The sequence below is a fragment of the Arvicanthis niloticus genome, chromosome Y (assembly GCF_011762505.2).
Source record: "Arvicanthis niloticus isolate mArvNil1 chromosome Y, mArvNil1.pat.X, whole genome shotgun sequence".
NCBI classification, from domain to species: domain Eukaryota; kingdom Metazoa; phylum Chordata; class Mammalia; order Rodentia; family Muridae; genus Arvicanthis; species Arvicanthis niloticus.
This window is the reverse complement of record NC_133431.1, coordinates 11,895,554-11,916,951: the sequence shown is the minus strand read 5'-3', so window position 1 is coordinate 11,916,951 and position 21,398 is coordinate 11,895,554.

The window sequence follows — 21,398 nt, the reverse complement described above, 5'->3', positions numbered from 1 at the left end:
CAGTGGGAGCTGGGGTGCTGGGTCCTCTCTGGGGCTGCATGGGAAGCCTCAGCCAGATGTGACCACCTGTGAGGTCCCTGGTGATGCTCCTCATGTGTTAGATCAGGAGGTGACCTCTGAGTAATGTCACTGTCATGGCTGATTCTGAATCTGCCCAAAACATTTGGACCAGTTGCTTTCCTGTAAAAACATGGGTGGTTTCTCTGACTCTGCAGCACATGTGTCCAAACCCTTTTGTCTTTTATATAATACATTCAGAAGACAGGCATAGCTGGGCAGTGGTGGTGCAGGCCTTTAATCCCAGCACTTGGGAGGCAGAGGCAGGTGGATTTCTGAGTTTGAAACCAGCCTGGTCTACAGAGTGAGTTCCAGGACAGCCAGGGCTACACAGAGAAACCCTGTCTCAAAAAACAAACAAACAAACAAACAAAAAACAAAACCTGTTTTTTAAAAAAAACAGGCATAAATCTAATAGATTCATTTTCATACATTACTTGTTTTTGTTTTGTTGAGTTTTTGTTAAGATTTTTCTGTTGCTGTTTCATATATTGTTCTATTTTTTATGTTTAGTGTTTGATTATTATGTGGTAAAGGGACTTTTTTTCTCCAATCTTCTTGTTTTTTTTTTTTTTTTTTGGATGCTTCTTACACATTAACAGGTACATTCTTTGGTTTAGGAGTATTTTCCTTTATGATTTCATTGAAAATATTTTCTAGACCTTTGGGCTGAACTTCTTCTTTCTCCTATTTCAATTATCTGTAGTTTTTCCCTTCTCACATGTTGAAGAATTCTTGGCTGTTTATTGCCAGGAAACTTTTAGTATCCACATTTTTTTGACCGATGTATCCATTTTGTTTTATGCATCTTTATGACAGGGTTTCTCTATGTAAGCCTGAGTGTCCTGGAACTCACTCTGTAGACCAGGCTGGCCTTGAACTCAGAAATCCACCTGTCGCTGCCCCACGAGTATTAGGATTAAAGGTGTGCACCATCACAAACTGACTAAACAACATCTTTTGTACCATATCTGTTGCATGTTTTAATTTCTCAGGACCTGCTGTGATAGGATAGCTTGGATTTTTTTGGTGACATATTTTCCTGGTTATTATTTATTATATTCCTATGCTGGTGTCTAGTCCTCTGGGTTTGAAGTGATTATTGATTTAGGTACTGATTTCTGGATTTGTCTTGCTTGGGTGGAAATTTTGTTCCTAGGTTACTATTTGATGTCTGGATTTACAGAAAAATTTGCCTGAGTTTTGCCTTTTTTACTGGCCTGTTTGGTGGGTATTCTCAATAGAGAATGCTGGGTAATGTTGGGAGCAGGGAGAAGAGGTGGGCAGGAAGAGATGATCTTAGCAACCACAGGGAACATAGTCAGGACAGAGGTAAAGCTGTCTCTTGTATTTAGTACAGTGCTAGGGGAAACTGTGATCTTTGCATCTGGAATAACAGACAGTGTGGTAGATCTATAGAAAGCTTACCTGTGTCCTGGCAGGTAAAGCATGTGATTGAACAGGGACTCTCTGCAAAAGTGAGGCTGAGACACAGGGATGAGGCAGGAAAGGAAGGGCAGGTGGGCATTGTCTATCTTTTCTATAAGATGATGCACAGGGGGAGACGCAACTTCCACAGGTATTCTGTCTCAGAGTAAGTGCAACTGATATTAGGATTTGCAGTAACAGATAGTGAGGCAGGTCTTTGGACAAAGTACTTTCCTACTGCAATGGTTGGCTTGTGGTTGAACAAGAGCATCTTTCAATAATGACTACATGCACAAAGATGAGTTTGTAAAGCCCAATTAATTCTGTTTCTGAGCATGCACAAAGTCCACCTTAGCAAACATCTTATGACAAGCCCCCCTTGTCAACAGACAGTCAAGGTACAACTGCAGGGTTAAGCTACATATAGATAACTAATACATCTTACAGAGAAAAAGTTAGTCTACCCATCATGGTTGTCAGATGGATTTTTGCCTTTAGTTTGGTTCATACAGATTATGCCAGACATGTAATTTTTAAAATATTAAGTTGCTGACCTGTGTGTTAATGCCCCAATCTTGCTGTAACTACAATAAATACTCAGCACCTCTAGACTCTCAGTATAGATCTCATGTGAGGCTGACTGGTGAGAATCCTTATTACAGATCTCATAATAAAGACCTCCATGTATTTGCAATACAATAGGCTCCTTTTTGGTCATTGTGCCCTCTCTGGCTTGGACATAACATCTTGGTGCATTGACCTAGGACCCTCAGGACTCCCAACTAAATGATTGAAAGGCCAGTGTTTAAGATGCACCATTGTTGTTTCTGTGTCAGTGGCTTCTCTGCCAGATTTGAGCCTGTGTGCCTTGGTTTTCAGGTTTTTCTTGAGTATATGTGGATGGAGATGACTAAATTGAACATGAAACCCTGCTATACTGGATACGTTGGAGAGTCACAGCCACAAAGTGCTTCGAAGATGTTTTAGATCCTGGTATAGTGGACGAGGTGCTTCAGGTCTTAATTTCTGGGAAGGTTAGAGCAGACTTGGAGCCCAGCTACAGGGGTCATAGCTACCTGCCTGTCTTCATTTTCTCCTCTGTCCAAGTGGAGGAATCTGCTGGGTAGCCTTTACTGCCCCCTTGTGGCTGTTGTGTGTCGCACTTTGTTATTCTCTCACTGAGGAAATGACTCACCCTAGTGAGTCCAGACTCCACCCTAGTCGATTTAGTTACTAGCCGTACACCTTGAGTTAAATCCTTCTTAACAACAGGTCCTAGACCCATTGACTAGTCCATGACAGAGAGCTCTTTGAGACAGCATCCTGGGCAAATTCAGGCTCTGCCTACCTTATTTTACAGGGTAGAAAGACAAAGACCTCTTTTCCCACCTCCTGAACTACCCTCTGCCCAGTTCATATGTGACTCTGTAGTTTTGAACTTGGAGCTGTCATAAGATGGAAGGTTATTCTTCATTAATTCTCACAAATTTAGCATGTCTTCCTTGAACAAAGAGGTCTTATCTTTTGTTGGTAGCCATTTCAACTTGTGTGGTACAATCTGCTTTTCTGTCCACCTTCCAGCTGTTTTAGCCACATCTTTGGTACCACTGGCCTGGGAACTCAGGGTTAAAGATGCCTCACCCCAGGTCAGCATAGCCTCTGCGCTCCCCATTCCTGTGTATCCTTCCCTTCTCTGAGCCATGTGCCCTCGCTATTTTGTCCTTGCTCAGCCACAACTCCAACTCCCTCTTGGGGTGTCAGGGGCTCCTGTAATTGATATGGTTAAATCTTTGGTTTTGTGTTGTAACAACTTCCTCATTTCTTATTGTATCTGTGTCATAGTTGTTTTCAGTTCTCAGCATTTTAGAGCTACAGTCATCTGAATGAGCTTCAATAGAGGGCATGCCCTCATCAGAATGGCTGGTTGCTATGTCTGTGAGAGATAGTGTTGATGATTGATTAGGAAGGCTCTTCCACTGAGAGTGGCAATATCTCTAAGCAAGTGGTCCTGGGCTGGATGAGAGAGCAGGCTGAGCATGAGACAGTGAGCCAGCAAGAGAGCAAGCCTGGAGACAGTGTTTGTCCATGCTTTTTGCCTTCAGTTTCTAATCTGAGCTCCAAAATGATGGACTGTGATCTGACAGAACCATGTACAACAACCACTTATTACCTAAGATGATTTTGCTTAGAAGATTCAATCACAGCAGCAGAGTAGCAAGTTAGAACAACAACATGGTATCAAAGAGTTATTTTGCTGCTGTACAGAATCTGTGTTGTAGATTGTATTCTTGTGGACAGGACAAATTTTGAGTAGAAAGACTTTTGGATTGGTTGGTGTCTTTAACTCTCCACTGAGGTTCCTGCCTGACTGCAGGATGTGGCCTCTTCAGTGTCCATATCTAACTGCTATGCATCTCAGCTAAGATCAACCCATAGACTCCTTTTAACTATTTATGGTCTCTGGCACACCCTAAATGTACCCCTTCCCCTGAGCCAGCTGCAGATGTTGATTCATTTTCCCCCTCAGGTCCTCTCTTTTCTCTCGCCACAGCTTTCCTGGTTCTCCTCAATTCCCATTTTTTGTCTGCTCTCTCATCCATATCTCTTCCATTTGCCTCCTATGATTGCTTTACTCCCCCTTCTGAGTGAGATTTAACTGTGCTCATTTGGGCCTTCTTTCTTCTTAATTTCTTTGTGTCTATGGAGTGTAGTGTGTGTTTTCTGTATTTTCTGATTATTATTCACTTGTAAGTTAGTACATACATGCATGTGCTTTTAGATCTTGATTACCTTACTGAGATAATAATTTCTAGTTGTATCCATTTGCCTGTAAAATTCATGATATCCTTGTATTTGATAACTAAATAATGTTTCATTTTGTAAATGAACCATATTTTCTATATTTATATTTTGGTTGAGGGGCATCTGGATTCTTTCCGTTTTCAAGTTGTTATAAATAAAATGGCTATAAACTTAGTGAAGTTCCTACTCTAGGTCACCTGCCTTCACAGAGTCCCTCCTGTATCTCTGTTTGTCCTTTGAGAGGGTGTGGGCCCCTGGGTATCCATGATGGTGCATCAAGTCTCTATTGGGTTAGGTGCATCCTCTCCACTGAGGCCAGATGTGGCAGCCCAGTTAAGGGAACAGATTCCAATGGTAGGCAGCAGCTATAGGGACAGCTCCTGCTACAGTAGTTGTAAGACCATCATGTAGACTGAGCTGCACATCTGCTACTTATGGGCCAGGGTCCTGTGTCCAGCCTGTGTGTGTTATTGTTTGTGGCTCAGTCTCTGAATGTCCCCAAGGATCGAGGTTAATTGATTCTGTTGGTCTTCCTGTGGAGTTCCTATCCTCTTCAGGGCCCTCAATCCTTTCCCCAATTCTTCCATCAGAGTTACCAAGATACATGCAATATTTGACTGTAGATCTCTGCTTCTGCTTCAGTCAGCTGCTGGGTGGAGCCTCTCAATGGATAATTATGCAAGGCTCCTGTGTGGGAGCATCACAGAATATCCTTAATAATGTCATGGATTGGAGCTTGTCCATGTATGTCTCCAATTGAATGAGTTTTCATTGGCCATTCCTTCAGTCTCTGCTCCAGCTTTACCTCTGCAATTCTTTTAGACAGGATAAATTTTGTTCTGGGTGTCTCCAGTGTTGTGGTTGAACCTGATTTTTCAGCTTTCTTCTCATGCTCCCATACATTCCCCATTTGGACTCTGTCCCTCAATCACATAAGATACTGTGCACACATTTTCTGTTCAATGCTGTGGTATTTTGCAAACCTGGTGGTTTGGTATTTTTAAATTTATTCATTCTGTTTTTCTTTTTCTAGACCAAATCACTGTGAAGCACTGCTTGTTCTGATTGTAGATATAGAAACCACATAAGCCCCCTGACATGTTTTTGTTCAATAAGGACATGCTTTTGTGCTGCTCTTCGTCCACATCTTTCATTTTGAAATTTGGCAAAATATATAGATTATATTCTGTTTCTCCCAATGGCTTCTGCTCATCTCATCAATAGTATCTGATTCATCAGAGTCATTGAATTGCAGGTGTATGATATTCTGCCTCACTCTTGTGTTTGTTCTGAATTTTTTGAATAAATAAGTGTATTATACATGTGTGCATGAATATGCATGTGTGCCTCATCATTACTGTTGTCAGAAGATGGCCTCAGAACTCCTGATCATGAGGATATAGACAGGTGTTGGTCCACATGTGTATGCTAAAAATTGACCACCATTATGTGGAAGACCAGCAAGATCTTTCAACTCCTGAGCTATATCTCCTGAACTACGTTCTTTATTTCTGGTCAACATATACATTAATAATATTTTCATCTGTCTATTTTTAACTGTTTAAACGTGAGTTCCCTTCTAGAAAATTTAATTAATGTTGCTGTTTGACCTGGTTCACTTCATGTTTATGCAAGATGAATACAGAACAGCAGTGAATGTATAATTCTTTGCAGTAACATCAATAAAGAACGGTGAGGTCATTCTATCATTTCTGTTTCATGATTTACTTTTGTAGCAGAGTGACATTCTTAACATGTAACTTTTGCTGTCCTGAAACTCAATGGATAGACCCTGCTGGCATCCAGCTCAATGACATACACCTGCCTGTACCTCTGTGATTAAAGACATGAGCAAATATATGCATCTTGCTCATCACTTTTATAGTTAGTAATTGTTCATACAGCTTTTCAGATGTGTGCTCAGTACAGTTGATCTATTTCCCCCTGCATATCCCTTGTGTTTCAAGGCTATATCCTATTGAAAGGGTGCAGGAGTGGCACAGGTGAACCCTGTGTCAAGGGTTCAAGTGTCAATATTTCAAGTTTCTTCTAAACGGACATGGTGATTATATTATAATTTGTGTGTCAGCAAATAAGTGGAGAAATCACGTGCATTATAAGATTATATTGTGTAGGAAGCATACCTTTATTTTGTAGTGACGTCAGTATCAGGCTCTGAGTTGTACACACGTATGGTATATTTTAGGAAGCACTGAGTTTCGAAGATGTTCATGTGAACTTCACTGCGGAAGAGTGGAATTTGCTGGATCCTTCCCAGAAGAAACTCTACATTGATGTGATGCTTGAGACCTACTGGAACCTCACTGCTATAGGTAAGTCTGTGAATTTTCTTTTGCTTCTCAAAATAAGGGAAAAATGTTTCTGCATTACTAATGATCATCTCTTACTTCAATATAGAACAAGTAATATTGAGTTGCATAAATCAGGTTTATTGCTGTGAAAATTCAGAATAACTTGAATTTTACCTAATTCCAATACCATATCACTCATTTTATGGTACCTTGGTTTCAGGCTATAATTTGAAAGTCCATCACACTGAAGAACAACATCAAACTTCTAGAAGTCATGAATGGTAATTTTAATGTTTAAGCTATACAAATATGCCTGTAAGGAAACTTTAATATGATCTGGAAGCTCTAAAGAAAAGCAAGTGTGTAAACTAACAGTCATTTTATTGTAGGTATCATTATAATATTCTCCCAAAACTTTGTACCTCAATGTCAGTTATCTGAGTTGTGTAAGAAAGAATTCTGTAAGAAAGATAAGAAGGAAACAATGCCTTAAGTGATTCCTTTATTTGATTTCTATCTCCATTAGAACTATGTTGTGGAACTACCAATTGTTATAGTCTTATAATATTTAGATGATGCACATTGAATAGTGATAAACATGTATCCATAACCTTCTAATAAGCAAATACTCCATGATAAAGTAGGTGATACTCATATTCTTGTAGTGAACCTTTTACGTTGATGGTGAGACCAGCTTATGAGAGTCAAGAATGTTGTCGTGGAGAAACATTAATCATGTCTGCAATGAACAAAAGTCAATGTGTGTGCATTCAATGTAGAAACTTTTCATTTGTTCTTCTTTTTTAATGAGTATATCAATTGTCAGAATGGATGAAACCATGTGAGCATAGAGGTACTAAAGGGAACAACGGACCTCTATCTCCTTCAGAACAATGAGAAGATATGTAGTATTCTGCCTTTGGTAGACTTTCTGAATATGATGATGTTTGCAATTAATTGGTTTTCTGAATTTACTGAGAACATCTTCAAAGTCACACTGCAGAAAATCTCTATGGGTACTAGAAGTTTGTAAATTATTTTGTTCATCCTGGTTCACAGTGCTGCTGTGTTGTGATGCACACTACAGGAAAAACTAAGAATGCAATCAGTGTTTTAATGATCTGAGTTATCCCATATTTTTATGACATGTTGAAAACATTATATAGAAATCTCATACAGATTTTATAAATGTGAGCCATGTAATAAATGCTCTTACCATCACAAGTATTTTCAAAGAGGTAAAGCAACCCACAGTGAGCAAGTACAACCATAAACATCAAAGGGATAAAACCTTATGATCTGAGTGTTCTTTATTATTAGACCAACTGTAAAATTTATTCATATTGGTAAAATGATTGATCAGGCTAATGAATGTGTTAAAGATTTCACATGTGCCCATTACTGTTGCAGGCATGAAAGAAGTTATACTGGAGAGAAACCGTACGAATGTAACCAATGTGGTAAAGCCTTTTCATGTCCCAGTAATCTACAAAGACATAAAAGAACACATACTGGAGAGAAACCGTATGAATGTAATCAATGTAGTAAATGCTTTAGACAACAAACTCATCTCCAAGTCCATAAAAGAACACATACTGGAGAGAAACCTTATGAATGTAATCAATGTGGTAAAACCTTTTCATGTCACAGTGGTCTTCGATATCATAAAAGAACACATACTGGAGAGAAACCTTATGAATGTAATCAATGTGGTAAAGCCTTTTCCTGTTACCATACTCTCCAATGTCATAATAGAACACATACTGGAGAGAAACCTTATGAATGCAATCAATGTGGTAAAGCCTTTTCACGTCACAGTAGTTTCCAAAGACATAAAAGAACACATACTAGAGAGAAACCTTATGAATGTAATCAATGTGTAAAGACTTTTCAGATCACAGTAGTCTCCAAAGACATAAAAGAACACATAATGGAGAGAAACCTTATGAATGCAATCAATGTGGTAAAGCCTTTTCACGTCACAGTAGTCTCCAAAGACATAAAAGAACACATACTGGAGAGAAACCTTATAAATGTAATCAATGTGGTAAAGCCTTTTCAGGTCAGAGTGGTCTCCAATATCATAATAGAACACATACTGGAGAGAAACTGAATGTCATGAATGAGGTGAAGCCTTTCCAGGACATAGTCATCTCTGAATACACAAAAGAAAATGTGCAGAGTGAAACCTTATGAATTTAGTCAATTTGATAAAGCCTTTGCATGTCACTGTACTCTTCAAACACTTAAAGGAACACATGCTTTAGAGAAACCTTACAGATGTAATGAATGTGGTAAAGCCTGTGATTATCTCTGTAGTCTCTAAAGACATAAAAGAACAGAAACTGAGCAGAAACCTTTTGATTGTTCTAATGTTGGGAAATCGTTTACATGCCATGGTGGTTTCTGAATACAGAAATGAACACATATGAGAGAGAAACCATCCAAAAGTAATCAACATGTTAAAGAATCTGCATGTCCTAATAATTTTTAAAAGCATGAAATAATTTTTAGTAGAAAGAAACTGTGGTGACTTAAGGTTGTTTGACCCTAAGAAGTGGCAATATTAAGAGATGTGCCTTGTGGGAGATGTTACCTTTTTGAAGGAATTGAATTTTTAAGGTAGTGGATCTTTGGAGCTCAGACCAGTACAAAACAGACCTTCCTACCACTTGGCTGAAAGACAGTCTCTTCCTGGATGCATTCACAAGAGGATGCAGAACTCTCAGCTCCTTCTCCAGCATCATGGCTGCCAGCATGCTGACATTCCTGCTGTGATGGCAATGGACTAAACATTTGAAACTGTAAGCCAGGCCCAATTAAATATTTGTCTTTAACACAGTTGCCTTGGTTACAATGTCTCTTCTTAGCAATGGAAATTCTATCTAAGACAGAAGTTGCTGACCCAGCGTTAAGTATTGCTATGATAGGCCTGACTGTGTTTTTTTGTTTTGTTTTATGGAACCATGTGAATTTTTAGACTTTGGATTTATATATGCATTAAGTGGAACTTAATGGGCCGTCCTAGTAGGAATATGAAACACATATGTACTGAGCATGATTTGAACTTTGTGTATAGTTTTTATGATGTTTTGCTGAAGAATGTTGCTGCCTTTTGCCCTTGTCTGTAGAGTGTCCTTGAACATAAGGTAAAGAGGTTGATGTTCATTGCACTGACAAGGACATCTCAGTGAAGCCAGCAAAGCCTTTGACCTATGTTTAGTCTCATGATGATTGTTTTGTGCAAGCATAGTAATCTTAGAAAGAAAAAAATATAAAATGTTAGGTCAAAAGAGAAAATCTAACCAGGAAGTTGAATGAAGCTAAATTCTGTGACAAATGATATTTAATGGAATTAAAGGAATGGTGACATTAGTGCAAGATTCCATCCACCTAAACTTATGGATGTGAAGTTGTATGAAAGAGAACTATATCATGTTAGGCATTAGTATTACCTAGTTGTTGTTTTCACGTGGACACAAGAGTTACCAGTATGTGTGAAATTGACAATTGATGGATTATGATTACTATTCTGGGTTATTATTTTAAGATCTAAAATAATATACTTAAGTACAGGCATGGAGGTACTTGCCTTAAATCCCAGATAAACATCAAGCACATCTCTGATTCAAGTCTTCCTGGTACAGAACACGTTTTAAGTAAGGAAACGTTTAGGTAGGAGAAAAGTGTTACACACCTATTACCCAGCATTCCGAAGACAGAGCCATGTGGATCTGAGTTCAATGTTCATCTACAGAGCAAGTTCAAGGACAGCTGAGCTTAGGCAGTTTAGTTGTGGAAAAATTGAAAGCTGGTGATGAAGTAATAGTAGGGGCCATGCTCTAGCCCCAGCAAGCAGAGGAACTCAGCAGCTTTGTCCATGTGGCTCTGGCTTTAGAGGAAAGAATAGAAGGGACGACTGAGACAATTGATGCTGGTTGGCTGTAGTTAGAAAGTTAGTGAGGATGAAGAAGAAACCAGCATCACTGAGGTGAAATCTTCTGGTAAGTGTTTTCTGAGAAGAGAAAGAAGTTGTATTCCAGAGGTAGCCAAGGTTGTCCCTTGTGGTGCAGCTTGACTCAGTGCTGGGTAACACTCACCCAGGTGGCACTGGTTTTAAGGCATGGATGTTTCATGCAGTGCAGCTAAGGCTTGGCACCATGAAGGGAGCATGAGAGGAATGAAGTCAAGACTGTTTGTCACAGAAGAACCCAGCATATTGAACATATCAGTCCTGTGGGATGAGCAGAAAGAACAGCAGCAGCAGTTGAGTGGAGTCAAGCAGAACCTAGTGTACTATAGAGGGAAGAGCTAGAGACAAGACCTAGCTTCTTTTGAGGAGGACAGAAGATCATCTGTGGATCCCAGATACTGAAACAAGAAGCTGTAATTTTCAAGTCACTTTGGAGACCCCAAGAGTTTTAGATTCCCAATCTATGGGATACCTTCTCAGGAAAACTACTTTCAGGAAATACAATCAGCCAAAGAGAAAGAATTGTGTTGCAGTGAGCAGGGCAGAAAGGAGTTGGAGATCTAAAGAACACTTTAACATCAGACATTGAGATGCAGAGTTTGGAGATTGCCTTGCTGGCTTTTGGTTTTGTTTTGTCCCAGTATTTCTTCACAGTGGTGATTAGGAATGGTGACCTAGCCGGGCGGTGGTGGCGCACGCCTTTAATCCCAGCACTTGGGAGGCAGAGGCAGGCGGATCTCTAAGTTCGAGGCCACCCTGGTCTACAGAGTGAGTTCCAGGACAGCCAGGGATACACAGAGAAACCCTGTCTCGAAAAAAACCAAAAAAAAAAAAAAAAAAAAAAGGAATGGTGACCTATATCCTGTGAATTTGGATGGATATTATGTGCTATTTTTTTAAAGTATAGGGGATTACAGTTACATGATTGGATGAATCTCAGAAGAGACTTTGAACATTGGACGGACTTTTAACATTTTTGAGACTTCTATAGATGGTGGGGACTTTTTAATTTGAACCTCACATATTTTGTATTATGCTATTTTTGAATATGGTCTCCATAAAATCATGTGTTTGCACAATCAAATGGGGGCCAGGCAGTGAAATGTGGTAGTATAAATATGCTTGGCTCATGTGAGGAAGATATTATGAGATGTGGCCTTGTTGGAGGAAGTGCATCACTATGGGGGTGGGCTTTGAAGTTCTACCCAGTGCAGAATGGACCCTCCTACTAGCTCCCTGGCAGACAGTCTCTTCCTGGCTGCCTTTGGATCAAAAAGCAGAAATCTCAGCTTCTTTGTCTCCATCATGTTTTCTTCCATACCTGCCATGCTTCCTGGTGTAATAAAAAAGGTCTAAATCTCTGAAACTGTAAGCCAGTCCCAATTAAACTGTTGCTTTTATAGGAGTTGCCGTGTTGATGATTTCTCTTAATAACAATGGAAACACTAAGACAGAATCCCTGTGAGTGTATTTAATACAGTCAAACCTTTGCACAATTCTCTAGTGTTCATTATCATGAAAGAATATGTGCTAGAGTCTAAGCATGCTCCCTGTGACACAGGACATGCTTCCTGAGTCTTAAAAATGCCGCCAGAGTCCTAAACCTGCTTCCTGGGTCTCAGGACATGACCCCTCAGTTATAAGCATGCCCTCTATGACTCTGGACATGCCCCCTGATTCTTAAGCATGCCCCCCTGTGACTTAAGACATGCCTCCTGAGTCCTAAGCATACCTCCAGTTTCTCAGGACACATCCCTTCTATCTTACCCAGGCCCCCTGTGACTATGGAAATTCCCCAGAGTCTTAAGCATGCCCCCTGGGACTCTGTACTCACCTGCTGAGTACAAAACATGCACCCTGTGTCTCAGGACACACCCCCTGAGTCTTAAACACACCTTCTGTGACTCAGAACACACCCACAGAGTCCTAATGGACATGTTTAGTATAATGAAGCCTTTGCACACCTCTGTAGTCTTCATCATTATGAAACTATTCATACTGGACAGTGGTTACATACTGTGCTAAAGCCTTTACATCATGGGGTCCACTGAGATCCAACACAACTCAAACACAGAACAAGGCAAATGATAAGAATTCATTCTAATCAAGTCACTACTGATAAATCAGGGCCACAAAATTACACTCAGAAGCTCAGCTGCAATACCCCAGCCTCAGCCCCACCCTGAACCAAAAAGTTATATAGCTTCCAAAAGTCAAAACCACAAAGTCCTGTGCCACGTTACAGCTACATTTTTCTCCCAATAACATTTTTTTTGTTTTACTCTATGTCAAATGCTACAGAATGTAGGTTGTATTGTCTACATTATCACAGCCATTTGTTCTTTTGTGGTTAGGAACATGTATTGTATTTTGAGAACTAAAACATGAATAACAAAATATGGTTAGGAATAGTTGTTATGTTTTAGGTAACAAAACATGAGTGATGAATGCTGGTCCCCTATGACCTAGAATTTAAACTTAGTTTCAGTTTATGATTAAATGAAGGTTGGTGACAATACAGTCATCTATGAACATAGAAGAACACATCCTGGAGAGAAACACTACGAATAAACAATGTGGTAAAGTCTTTGCACGTGGCAGTAGTCTTAGAAATCATAAGCTAAAGTCATAATGCACAGAAACCCCATAAACATAGTCAATGCATTAAAGTTGTGTACTTTCTGGTATCTTTATATAAGAGTAAACTCTTCAGCATGAAATCAATCTATTAAACCCTTAGTGTATCACAGTAGTCTTTGAGGACCCTCAAGAATACCAAAAGAAATCTGTGACTACAAAGAATTTTGTTAGATCATACCCAACACATGCACACTGACTTACTCAAGGAAGGTCACTTCCAATCCCTAACACTGGAGTCACCATTACCAAAAAATTAAATAAATACATAAAATAAAACTGATGGTGATTGGGTAATAGTTTTCTAATTTTCCAGCATGCATTTATTCATGTCAGGTGAGTGAAGACACACTAGATTGACAGGTATATAATTTTGGAACTTTAGCATAATCCAAGGAATATTGAATTTCCAACTATGGAGATACGTCCAATGCACTTTCAGTGTTAAGTCAGGTCAGATGATTCAGACATAGTCCATTGGCTGTAGCTGTGTGTGTCATGTTACAGATCACAGAAGCTAACCTTGCATGTAGCGGCCAGGTCAAAGAGTACTATATTAATGTCATTTTCTTCACCAGGAAACTGCCTACACTTTTTCAATGTCAATGTAGGCATATATTTGTTTTCGATTATGTTTTCTTTTTCCTTTTTAATTAATTTTTAAAGAATTATTAACATTTCAAAGTTGCTTCCTTTTCTAGTTCCTCTTCCTTGAGGTCTTCTCCCCATCTTCTTCCCTGCTGCCTCTGAAAGGTTTCTCTCCCAACCAACCACCCACCCACCAGGACCTCACCTCCACCAGCTTCCCTTTTCCCTGGGGCATCAAGTTTCTACAAGGATAAGTGTATCCCCTCCCATTGTGGCTAGACAAGGCAGTCCTCTGCTACACACATGCCCAGGGCCATGAACCATTCCATTTCTGCTCCTTGGTTTTTAGCTTAGATCCTGGAAGCTCTGAAGTGTCCAGGTTAGTTGACACTTTTGTTCTTCCTATGGGTTGCCATCCTCTTCACCTCCTTAAGTCCTTCTTCTGACTCTTCCAAATGGAACTTTTTATCCTATAATAATAATAATATAGATAGATAGATAGATAGATAGATAGATAGATAGATAGATAGATAGATGATACATAGATAGATAGACAGACAGGACGACTGGGAGAGAGACTATCCACAAGATAAATCAACTTTTACCCAAACGAATGAAAGAACAGAGACAATATCCTAATTACTAAAGTCAGAAATGAAAAGGGAGACATACAATTATACATATATGTGTATGTATATGTATATGCATATTCTCCTCAGCACCTCATGGTATCTTCTCCAAAATTGACCTTATAATCTGTCACAAATCAAGTCTCAACAGATACAAGACGACTGAAATATTCTCATGCATCCTATCAAATCACTACAGACTAATATAGACTTCAGTGATAACAAAAACATCAGAAAGCCACATACTGAACAAATTTTTACACAATGATAACTTGCTTCGGGAAGAAATAAAGAAATAAAAGACTAGACTCTAGAATTCAATGAGAATGAAGAGACGGTATACTCAAACTTATTGGACACAATGAAAGCAGTGGTAGGACAAAAATTCATAGCATAAGTGTCCTCATATACATACCAAAGAAATCCTACACAAGCAACTTAACAGCACACCAGAAAGCTTTAGAACAAAAAGAAGCAAACATACCTAAGAGATGTAGACAGCAAAATAACAATAAAAAAAGAACCCATTAGAAACAAAGGGAACAGTACGAAGACACATCAAAACCAAGGACAAAATCAGCAAGATAGATAAAAACTTAGCCAGACTAACCTGAGGGCACAGAGACAATATCCAAATTTTCAAAATCAAAAAGGAAAAGAGAGACATAACAAGTGAAACTCAAACAACTTGTAAAAATCTTTATTTCTTTCTATAAACTGGAAAATCTAGATGAATTGTGTAGCCAGAGAAATGGATAATTATCTAGACAGATACCATAAAACCAAATTAAATCAAGATCAGGTAAATTATCTAAACTGTAGTATAACCCTTTATGAAATCAAAGCAGGCATTATAAACCTCCTATTGAAGAAATGACAAGGACTACGTAGTATTTGTGCAGAATTCTACCAGATCTTCAAAGAAGAGCTAAGACTCTTCTTTTTTTAAGACACCTTGGACTATTCCACAAAAGAGAAACAGAAGGAATGCTACCAAATTCATTCTACATATATTTGTTTTAAAAGTCAAATATTGATTTCAAATGCAACACTGCTATACTCTCTTTGCAGTTCCCCTTCAATCCCAAGTCATTAAGAATTTCTTTCTGGGTTGGAGAGATGGCTCAGTGGTTAAGAGCATTGACTGCTCTTCCAGAGGTCCTGAGTTCAATTCCCAGCACCCACAGGGTGGCTCACAACCATCAGTAATGGGATCCAATGCCCTCTTCTGATGTGTCAGAAGACAGCAACAGTGTACTTATGCATAAAATAAATAAATCTTATTTTAGAAAAGCAATTTTCCATTTTTTAAAACTCCTGCTTATTATTTATTTCTGTTCATAGGAATGTTGCCTGTAGCTGAGGCTTTCCTCTGTATGTAATTGAAAATTGCTTTGAGCACCCAATCCTTTCTCTGCTGCTCAGTGCTGCAACGAATGTTGTTTGAAGCCTTTGGCAGGTGTTTATTGTGACTCATAGATTTTGAATATTGGAGCAAGTCTCTACCATCAGCTCTATCCAACCATCTTCCCCTGAAAGAAAATATCTTGGCCTGCTATTCCATCTCAGTAGAAATTGAAGATGTCGTGCCAGGGAAATGTTAGTGATCCCAAAAAGACACACACAGGAGCTGATTTGATGCAACTCCCTGCAGGGTCATTATTCTATTTGAGCTAGCTTGCCCCCATCCCCAATGCACCAGCATCAGCCAAGACTGTTTTGCTGGTGGTGGTGGAGATCCAAATGTCTATCGGGGAAAGGCTTTATTGTAAGCAGCAAGTAGAAAGTATGTGTGCAAGCATCTAATTGGAAAGCTGCTGTGGCCTTTAACATAATTGGCTGGTGCTGGGAGTCACATCATAAAGTTAACTTCACCTCCCCTCTGCATTAGTGGTTGTTAGGCACGGTCTTGTTGTAACCTGAGGTGCAGGTTTGTTGGGGGAATAACCTGAAGACCCTGGTATTGTTGAGGGTGTAACTTGGAAACTCTAGTCATGTTTGGGATTAGCCTAGAGATTGGAGGTAGGCTTGGGTTTTGCTGGGGATGGGGCAACTTGGAAACTAATGCTAGGTACCTGACTTGCCTAGAAGCCTAGCTTCTTTTCCTATACAATGCCCCTGGTATTATACATGCACCTAGGACTTCCTGGTACAGGCCCTATCATCAAGTGACTGAGAAAGAAATAACTAGGTCCTACTTTACTAAGGGTTCTGCCTGTTATGCAGGCCCCATCAAGAACTGAACAACTAAAGTATGAAAACATGTTTCTGGGACAATCCTGAAAGACACCAGTAAAGGGAAATCACCACAGTTCAGAGCTTCATGCAGTAGTCATGCTCATGCATTTGTTTGGAAATGTGTGATTATTCACTGAATCATCAGCTATAAACAGTGGGACGGCTTAACTGTCAGAGACTTGGAGACGGAACAATTAGAATATTGTTGAGAAAGACATAAAAGGAAGAAATATGTGGATAGATCTCTCACAATGGTCAAAGAAGCCGGGCAGTGGTGGCACAGGCCTTTAATCTCAGTACTTGGGTGGCAGAGGCAGGGGGATGACGATGATAGAATAATGATCAATAATCAATGCTGACTTATAATCAATAATAAATGGTAATCAATAATTATCAATACAGAGGCAGAGGCAGGGGAGGACGGTGATGGAATAACGATCAATAATCAATGCTGATCAATATTCAATAAATGATAATCCATAATTATTAATACTAATTGATAACCAATAAGGATCAATAACTGATGGTGCACACTTTTCAGCTCAGCATTCGGGAGGCAGAGGCAGGTGGATGACGGTGATGGAATAACGATTAATCATCATGCTAATCAATAATCAATACTAATCAATGGCCAATACTCAATACTAGTCAATAACCAAAAGTGATCAATAGTCATGATAATCAGTAATCGATTGTGTCCCATGTAAATGCTGATCAAAAGGTAAGTTCGGCTGAGTATACACTCAGTAACCAAGTAGTTAGTGTGATCCATTCTGTGGGAAGTCAGCTGTGTCCCCAGCTATATCGGTTATTTTCCAATGTGACCATGAACATAGTGGCCATGGTGGACACAGTGGGGTTTATTCATGGATACAACAGTAGTTCGTCCTCTCACCAAGCCTGACATGGCCACATCTGCTGGTGAGTTCCAGATCTACCAGCAGTAGAGACCAACACTGAGCCCTAGATATGGAACTATATCCTGGGTTGACCAGCCAGTGACTGGGTGACAGGTTGACTACATCGTATCATTGCTCTTGGGCAAAGAACAAAGTTTTCTACTTCCTGGAATAGATACATATTCTGTTTATGATTTTGACTTTCATGCACATATTGCTTCTGCAAAATCCACGGTCCATGGACATACTGAGTGCCTCATTCACCACAATGGCATTCCACACAGTATTGCTTCTGACCAAGGAACTCATTTTACAGCAGAGAAGTGAGACTGTGGGCCAATGATCATGGATTCTAATGGTATTAATAGTAATTAATAGTAATAGTCCTTGTTACCTTGAAGGTGCTGAACTGATAAAAAAAATAGAATGACCTTTAGAAGACACTTTTACACAGCCAATTATGGGACGGCCACCTGGAGAGTTGGGCAGAGTCCTAGGCTGTATGTATTTTGAATCATCTTCCAGTATTTGGTACCATTTTTCTCACAGCCAAGATTTATGGTTTAAGGAATCAAGGCTGTTGGAAACCTGTGTGAAGGTCGCAGTCCCCCAAATCTGAGTGGAACTCAGCTGAAAATGAGTTTATCAGAAGGGCTTCCATTTCTCCATCTCAATTTTTCTAGACAATGTCCCTGAACACAGGTGGCTCTCCTTATCCAAAGAATGTCCCTGTGTGGAGCTACTGAAACTCAGCACACAAGTTCCATTCTGGCTTCCCTGCCCACATGATAATTATGTATACTATTATGACCAATTAATCCTCTCCACCTGTTTCCATAAAATACCTCATATATCTTATTTCTAGAACAATAAAGTAGATTTGACTCACTGTGCTGGTCTCCGGAGTTAATTTTATAATACTCACAGCCATCCCAAGCCAGATTGCCGTGGCTGCTCCCTTTGTCCTCACTGCTAACAACCACCCAAGAATAAAGAAGACACACACAAAAGCTGCCACCCTTAGTGACCCAGTAGGAAAAAAATTGCTTCCTATTCCTCTGATCTTAAGTTCTGATTGCCTGCAAGTATTAGTTATAGAGAGGTGAGCTCTCCTTCCAGGAGCTACAACAAACCTTCAGTCTTCCCAGTGGTCAATTTGAACATCTGAGGCCCTCAACCCAACAAGATAAGAAAGCAATAACAGTGTTAGGAACTCTGATTAATCGCCATGGGGAAGTTAAATTGATTCTCCAAATGGAGTTACAAAGGCTGATGTCTATACTGCAGAATCTCTTGCGGTGGTTCTCAACCTTCCTAATGCTGCAACTTTTGAATACATTTCCTCATATTATGGAAACACCCAAAGCATAAAACGAATTATATTGCTGTTTCCTAATTGTAATATTGCAACTGTGATGAACTGTAATATGAATATTTGATTTGCAGGCAGTTGGACACAGGCAACACTTGAGAAAAGGTACTTATATTCCCACAGGGGTTGTGACCCACAAGTTGAGAACTAGCATTTTATGGTATCTCTTGATGATTAAAAGCAATTAAATGTCTTGTAATTTAAATCAATGGAAGCCTACAACAACCTTCTCCAGACAGGATGACAAAGGGCACAGAGTCATCCGAAATGAAGGTATGAATCACTCTTCCAGGAAAAGTTCCAGATCTACTGAGGTCATTATCATGGTTGGGGAAAATACAGCATGGGTAGTGGGGGAATGTCATTATAAATATAAACGAAGGCCACATGACTAATTGCAGAAATGAGGATTATAAGTGATGTGAGTATTCCTGACATATTGTGTTAATGTTGTATTTCTACAGACAGTTGTGATTTCTTTCTTCAATTTTAGAAATTAATTAAGAGAACATCAATGGTTATCACACTTGAAGTTGCTACACTAAAAATGTTTCCATGATGCATTATAATATTTTTATGTATTTGTGCTTGTACAGGGGGTAGTTTAATCATTTTAGGCATAACTATGACCTGGTCCAATACATAATGGTTTTCTTTTTGGGTGATATTGTAATATGTAAACATTATTATGACTTTTTTTTTTTCAATTTGGAAATTAACCATGACATAATAAGATCTAATTGTGTGTGAAGTTGACAAGGGGTAGAGTTGAGATTGCTGTCTTGATTGTTAACTCTATTACATATGGAATTAACTAAAACCCCAAAAGTGACTTTAATCTGAATCTTGATAGTGGAAGACACACCTTTAATCCAGATGTCTGAGCTGAAAAGCCCCAGCTCTAATCTGATCCATGACTTTTGTTTCAAGCCTATATAATGACATGGAAGGAAAAGGTTGTGGAAAGAGCTAAGGTGGGAGGAGTAAGAAGAGGAAGAGAAGGAGTAAAGGGAGGAGGAGGAGAAGGAAGAGGAGGAACTAAGTGTGAGATGGAGTACAAGAGATTGGAACACAGAGGCTGATGTTCGCTTGTCTGTAGCAGTCACAGGTAGTTGGTATATCTAGGTTGGGTACTGGGTTACACCTCTGATTGTAAAGGTATCTTGTTATTGATCATTACTAAATATATAAGCCTTTGGATAATCTAAGCATTAGAGTCTCATTTGTACTGAGCCCAAATTGTTGGTGGGATGATCTGGGCAATGCCCAGCCTTGCAGAGACAGAGTGGAAGATTGGCAGAGCCATCTCCCATGCTGGTGTCCTGTGGTTGGCAGGGCTGGTGTTTCTGGCTGCCGGTTTCTGGCTGGCCATGCAATATGGTGGCTGAGCTGGACAGAGACTCTGCAGCTTAGCCAGTTGGCTTAACCGTGGCTGCTTTTTTAAAATAATTACTACAACAGAAGGTGTTTGATCTTTAGGTGCTTGCTCTCACCTTGATACCAAGTCCATTCCTTCACTGACATTAGGGCCACCTTATTTGGAATTCCACCTTATTCTAAACTTAAGCTGAGACATTGAGCCTTGTGGACTGAGCAACTACTGGATACTTGCACTTGGACTTTATTGCTAGTTATGTTGAATTAGCTAGACCATCACAGCCCTAAGTCATTCTAAACAATAGCCTTTAAATAAAGAGAAAATTATTCTATTATTTTGGTATTCTATAGAACTCTGATTAATATACTAGACAAGCACTGAATACTTTTACAGCAGTTTGGGCCTCACAACCATCTCAGCTCAGATACAAATTCAAAATGGCCACCTTCCCTTAAGCTTGTTTTCAAGTGATGCTTTGATGCTGGGCTGTTACAGCTATTGCAAAAGAAAGTCAATAGCAAAAGTAGAAAGTATCACAATTATAACACAAATAATACAATTGTACAAGGACCTCAGATAGAGAGATCCAAGATTAAGTGAAGAATGGGAAACTAGATATCTTAGCTTCTGTAGGCCGAGACCTGGCGCCCCTACTCACATGAAGACCAGGTGACAGGAGATTCTTTTAATCCTTTATTTTACTGCACCATTCTGGAGACCTGTAAGGTTTCTTGTCCCACACATTGACTCGGTGATTCACTATCAGTCTCAGAAATCAGATTCTTTCTAGGGATCTTCACAAAAATAAAGCACTGGAAGAAACACTTCTTCAGTGTGCTGTGAGATCTCCAGCAGTTAAAGAGCAGCACAAACTAACCTTCTCCATTCTTAGCCTTACAGAGACTCACTCTCCACCAGATGCATGTAAACCATGAGGAAGGCTCTATCCACTGAAGCTAGTAGTAAAGTTCCTTCCAACATTGTTATCCGCATGTTCACCATTCTCTTACCCACCTTTGTGGGACGATGGGCTGTGAGAAGCAGCTGGGTGCTTGGTCGAACATAAGCCTGGAACCCTGGACCCT